Consider the following 6,710-nt stretch of genomic DNA (forward strand, 5'->3'; position numbering starts at 1 on the left):
CCTTCCTTCCTTCCTTCCTTCCTTCCTTCCTTCCTTCCTTCCTTCCTCTCTTCCTTCTTTTCTTCCTTTCCTTTTTCCTTTCTCCCTTCCAAGTGTGACATACTTGACTGTGGCTGCCTAGAGTCACTGGTCTGTAGCTCATGCAGGATAGAGACTATTCTTGTCTCTATACCACATGTGACTTTTTTTGTTGGTGGGGGAAGAATTTATTTTGTCTCATCATTTGGAAGTTCAGCCTAGCCCTTTGTCAGTTGATTCTGAACTGACCGTAGCAGAATGCCATGGTGATGGAATTGTAGGGTTGACATTGTGGCTGAAGTTACTCTTGCCCCATGGTAGAGTGGAAGCAGATGGGAGAGAGAAAGGAGGAGGAGGATCAGGGCGGGAGGACGGGGAGTAAGAACATGAGAGAGAATGGGCTAGAGAGGAGTATTCGCTTCAAACGCGTGTCTGCAGAGAGCTGCTTCTCAAGCTTGGCCGAGAGGTTTCATAATTCCCCCGATAGCTACAGCAGCTGAGGACAAAGCATCCAGCGCATGAGCAGTGAGGACACTCACCGAGGGCCTGGTGATAAACGACACCTGTTCTGGTGACCTCTGCCATGTTGGAGTCACATCTAATGAGGCCTGACTATGGTGTTTGTTTCTTCCAGGGAACGGGACCCGGGTGCATGACAAGGATATGGCCTCTGAAGGGAAGTCTGTCTCTATAGCATGAGCTCACTCTTGCCCAGACTGGCAGAGGTGAGGTTAATAACTGGGGGGAGTCCTACATACACCTCCCCTCTACCCCTTCCCATGTACTCATGGCTTCCTGGTACAGAAGGAGGCAAAGCCTACAACATAGCTCCTGCGTAGACATAGCTTACTCTCACAGGTCTGAACTTGGCTGAAACCCACCTAGGACATTTGGAAGATATTTCTTGATAGTATTTTTAAATTCAAGTTTAAATTCTCATAGCCTTGGGACAAGAATCGCTTCTAAATTTCTTGCAAAGCTACAGCGGGTTGAAGCCCCTGTGTCTGGAAGTGTTTCCTGCGAACTCGGAATTTGGAAATCCTCAGATTGGTGACTTTGTTCAGGCAGACATGTTCATCCATGAGCTGAACATTAGTATAGTTTTCGTTATTCTGGTTGTTTGTTGTGGGTTTTTGTTTTGTTTTGAGACAGGATTTCATGTATTTTAGGGTAGCCTCAAACATGTGTGTCTGAGGATGACCTTGAACTCCCGACCCTTATGACTCTGCCTGCAGAGTGCTGAGGTCACGGGTGTGCAACGCTCACCCACTTTATGCAGTGTGGGGGTCGAGCCAGGGCTCTGAGCATGTGAGGCGAGCCTCCCACCAGATGAGCAACAGCTGGAGCCCTCAAGGGTTTCCCACAGCTCTCAAATAAATGCATTTACCTGAAGGGAAGATGCTTAGAGACAACATGCTTTTAGACATACTGTTTTTTAATTTCCTAAATAGAAACTAGAATTTTTAGTGTGTGAATAGTCAATCTGAAATGGCTAAATGAATTACTTTTATGAAGTTTGTGGTTCGATTCTTGCTTTGTATTTTGACATAGTCTTTATAACAGGGCAAAAGCCAAAAGACTTGTTAGGGATGCAGACGTTGCTACCTTACATTTTTATTCCTGTTTTCTGCCTCTATGCACAGTGCATTAGCAAGTGTTTTGTTTAGCTCACCGATCTCTGCAATGGCTCCTTGATGTGTGTAGCTGAGAAAATGTCAGATGTCTCCTGAAGGCAGCTGTGATCTGGCCTTGATTGCAAAGGGGACATCTTGGGGGCAGGTGCTCCTCTTGGGTGTGTGAGAGTGACATTAGCTTCCTTCCAGCTTGTCTGGGGGGATTTAGATGGCCCACTGGGGGCTGCGTGTCTGTGACTTCTGTTTCAAGCACTCATCACTCCACCATAGTCCGGAAAAGGAGCCAAACTTTAAGGCTGAAGGGAGAAAATGTCCTTGAGTCTTTACAACAGTCAGCAGTGTGTCCTGTCATTCATGATCCGTGCAGATGGAGAAAGCAGGGCAGGGAACATGCGGAGTGGACACTGAGTGTGCCGGCTGTGAATGGAAGGCAAACCCACCCACTCTTAGTGGGTGAACTGAACACACACACACACACACCTGTTGTTCTGATGGACCAGAGTCACAAGTCATGTTTCCAGTGTCCGTGCACTAATGGTACTGTTTGCAGGTGAGTGTTCTTTTTTTTCCCTTTAATCTCATGTGCATTAGTGTCTTGCCTGTATGGATGTCTGAGTGAAGGTGCCAGACCCCTTGGAACTGAAGTTACAGTTTTGCGCTGCCATGTGGGTGTTGGGTATTGAACTCCAGTCCTCTGGAAGAACAACCAGTGCTCTTAACCACTGAGCCACAAGAGAAATTGCATGTTCCGATGAAGCCTCTCAGAGAAAAGGATCCAGTGTTCTGGGACCTTGTAAGCTTGCTCGGGACTGTTGGGTGAGGACAGTGACATCAATCCTTGACTATGATTTTCAAAAATAACAATAGCGACCTTTGGGTTTTTTTTGGGGGGGGGGGGTTGAGTTTTTCAAGATAGGGTTTCTCTGTGGCTTTGGAGCCTGTCCTGGAACTAGCTCTGTAGACCAGGCTGGTCTCGAACTCACAGAGATCCGCCTGCCTCTGCCTCCCGAGTGCTGGGATTAAAGGCGTGCACCACCATCACCCGAATAGCGACCTTTGTTAGGATGGTAATTGTTTCAGAGCAATGGACCAGAACCACAATACAGGTTGAACAGCTTTACCATCTCAGGACACCGTGACAAACAAAGGAATATGGCTTTTGTTAAGAGAACATGAAGGGAAAGTAATGGAATTCACGGTGACGCATCAACAGTCGGTACCCCACACATGTGTCATAGAGAGTATCTGTAATCACTCCCGAGGGTTTGCTGGTTGGATCCAAATGCATCTGAGTGCTGTTGGAACCCAAATGAAGCCCACTGTGAAAAGGGAGAGGAGCTTTCCTAGAACCTTTCAGAAACTGACCTCCTAATTCTGGGTCAATGTTGACTCACAGACGGGCCCTTAGCTAAAATGTCTGGAGTTGCTGTCTGTGGGTCAATCTTTGTATGGCAGGACTCCAGAAGTGATATTGACTGGATAGCTTCCTTCTCTCGTCCTTGTTTCTCAGTAAAGGTCAGTCTCTCTGTCTCTGTCTGTCTGTTTGTCTGTCTGTCTGTCTCTCTCTCTCTCTCACACACACACACACACACACACACACAGAGAGAGAGAGAGAGAGAGAGAGAGAGAGAGAGAGAGAAAGAGAGAGAGAGAGAGAGAGTCACACTTGTTTTTTTTTTTTTTGCTGTCATTCTAGATGGTTAGAGAAGCCAGACTTGTCTTCATGTTTGTATTTCTAGTTTCTCTGGAAAGAGCCTAGCTTGTGGTAGTTGTATATAGTTGGGTGAATAAGAAGCCAATGAAGGAGAGAAATGATGACTCAGTGGGCAATGTACCTTCTGAAAAAACATGGGGTCTTAATAGGGCAGAGACAGGAACATCAAGGGGCCTTTGATGGCCACCAGCATACAGTGAGACACTGTCTCAAGAGAGTCAGACAGAAAGCACAGAACATTGATGTTCTCCTCTGGCCTCTGCATGTGTTCATAGGCACATAGCGCCCCGCCACATATATTACATATATATCATTATAGGTATAACATATACACAGATAAATGAAATATTTAAAATTTAAAACCTGAATATGCTTTTTTCCTTAGATTTGAAAGGGGGTTGGAATCAGTAGGCACTGAATTGGAAAACAATTCTACGTTCACTTAGCATATATAGAAGGACAGCATGTACCTATGACATCTTTGTCACCTCAGGAAGCAGCAGAACACATGAGAACTTCCCAGGGAGCAGTTCTGGGCTTTGTCCGGAAGAAAGCATACAACAAGGTTCTGCTTTCATCTGCTCATCACCTTGTACCTCTTCTGGCTGCCAGAACGCTTCCCACACCCACCAGTTCACCTCTAGATGGAGCTCAAGAAAAATTAAGCTACTGTAGGATGTTATTTTCAACCCCTTTACCAATCTAGCCTTTTGGATTTATTTTTATTGTTTGTGTGTATCTGTGTGTTTGTATGTGCGCCACATGCGTGCCCATGCCTGCAGAGAGGTCAGATCCTGTGGAGCTAGCATTAACAGGTGGTTGCCCAGCTTGGTGTAGGCGGTGGAAATCTCACTCTGGTCCTTCGGAAGAGCAGCAAATGCTCTTAACTGCTGAGCCATTTCCATGATCCAGTCTGCTTTCTAAGAAGCTGCTTTTGGCTGTGATGATCAGCAGTGGCGGGTTTATTGTGTTCCTTGGCCCCACATTGTTCTAAAGCAGTTGAATGATTGATGAGATGGCAAGATACCTACTTAATTGAGAAGAAAAGGAGACTTGATTTTGACCATCTGGTAGGCACTTAATACAAATTAATACTTAGTTGAGATATTGAATAATAATAATTTCTAGATGGTTGCGGATTGGAACCTGTAGCATGATTAACAAAAACCCAGAGACAGAAATTGGGGTTCAACCTAAAGATCAGAAAAGCAAAACAGCCAGCTACTGGCTCTTATTTCTGCCTCAGCCTGAAGTGGCAATCCTGCCTCCAGGAATCTCAGGATGAGACTGTGTGTGAGAGCTGTCTCCTCCTGTCTTCTATTCCTCTGTAGGGCAGGGATTAAAGGCCTGCACCACTACCACCTGGTTTCTATGGCAACTAGTGTGACTGCTGGGATTAAAGGTGTGTGTCACCACTGCCTTGTCTGTAAGGCTGACCAGTGGGGCTGTTTTATGCTCTGGCCTTTAGGCAAGCTTTACTTATTAAAATACAAATGAAATGCCACTACAGCAACCCATGCAGTAATAATTTGGGGTGTAGTAGTAGTGACCACCCCTGAGGTGAGAATGCACTGGTCATGTTACAGTTTCTCTTTTAATTATTTATACTTATTGGTTTTTATTTTTCAACACATGGTTTCTGTGTGTAGCTTTCGAGCCTGTCCTGAAACTAGCTCTCTAGACCAAGCTGGTTTCTCTAACTCACAGAGATCCACCTGCCTCTGTCTCCCAAGTGCTGAGAAGAAAGGCACACTTCATGATCACCCGGCAGCTTTTCTTGGAAGAACTCCAACCTAGCACAGGATTTGATAATTCAGAACTGGGAAGTATTGTGATATTGGCTGGAGGAAAAGCTGAGGAGACTAAGCTTAAAGGAAATAGCCAAACAGATTATTTTATTTCCTGAAATGTAAAGAAGCCAAATGCTCCAGAGCCTGGTAGTAGAAGTCTTGAGATGATGACTTGCTTCCCCCCAGAGCAGGGAGCGTAGATTTCCCTGTGGCAGTGACTGTTTGGGCTGCGCGTGAGCAGACTCCCCATAGATGTTGTCACCACGGGAGGCAGCAGCTTTCCTTGGCACCACAGTACTCACTGGAGAGAGGCTGACACGTCAAGCCTCCCTGAGCAGCTCTGTGTTTTCCTGCTAGACTCAGTGGCCCAGTCAGAGGACAGTTGGTGCCCTTGTGAGATGTGTATTTCTCTCCATACAGGCACCTTGTCTGGCTCACCGTTGGTGCTGAGGCAACAGTGGGGGATTGGGCCTCTGTATACCTGCACAGGCCACATTTCTTTCGCTCACTTCCCCACCCATTGCCAGTTAACTCTAATAGGAGAGCCATCAAAAAGGCTGGAGAGATGGCTTGGCGGTTAAGAGCACTGGCTGTTCTTCCAGAGGACAGGGGTTCAATTCCCAGTGTATAACTGTGTGTGACTCCAGTTTCAGGAGCATATGATACACACTTTTGGGTTCTGCAGGCGCCAGGCACACAGAGACGTGCAGACAAAATACACATAAAATAATAAAATAATTTAAAAAATATTCTAGGACCCTAGCTTTGGAAGAGCTATTTCTTACCAATATTGAGATGGTTGCAGCCCCTGTATTCTGGACACAGTTCAAGACAAATAGCAAGCGGCGGAAACACACCGAGAGCAGATCGCTCCACTACAATTAAATCAAGTAGGTTTTTTGGGGCCTGGCCTGGATTGTGGTAGGCCTTTTATTGGAGAGGTCCACTGGCGAACGGGGAGCCTGGTCCTGTCCCTGAAGACCCTCCTGAGTGGGGAGAGTGTTCTGGGCCCGCTGCGGGACACAGGAAATGGAGCGGGGACATTCCCCAACCCCCTTGACACCCCCCCATGAGGGCTGGTCCCCTCTGCTGGGGCTGCTCCTCCTCTGCTGCGACCTCTCTCTCCCTGGCTTATCCCAGCTTGCGCTCAGGGGCCTCCTTCACTCTCCCTCCCTTCCGCAGGGCCACGGGATCACTCAGTTTAGCCTGTTTGGGAGCAGGGTCAGGAGTTCGGGGCAGAGGGCAGCAGGAGTTTCTCTGTTTTGGTGGCTGGCCTGCAGTGAGGTAGGCCTTTCGTTGGTGAGGTCCCTGGTGAACAGGGAGCCTGGTCCTGTTCCTGAAGACCCTTCTGAGTGGTGAGAGGGATCTTGGCCTGTGGCGGGAGCCAGGAAATGGAGCGGGGGCATTTTGTAAGTGAAGCCCCTGGCCAGCAGGGAAACCTGATCCGGTTTTAAAAGACCCATTAGATAGCATTGATAGGAGGAGATGGGCAGGCACCAAGGCAAGAATTCACCCAACAATCTGAAAAACAACATGAAAACACCAGAACCCAAT

The sequence above is a fragment of the Microtus ochrogaster genome (genome assembly GCF_000317375.1).
Source record: "Microtus ochrogaster isolate Prairie Vole_2 chromosome 14 unlocalized genomic scaffold, MicOch1.0 chr14_random_2, whole genome shotgun sequence".
Taxonomy (NCBI): Eukaryota; Metazoa; Chordata; class Mammalia; order Rodentia; family Cricetidae; genus Microtus; species Microtus ochrogaster.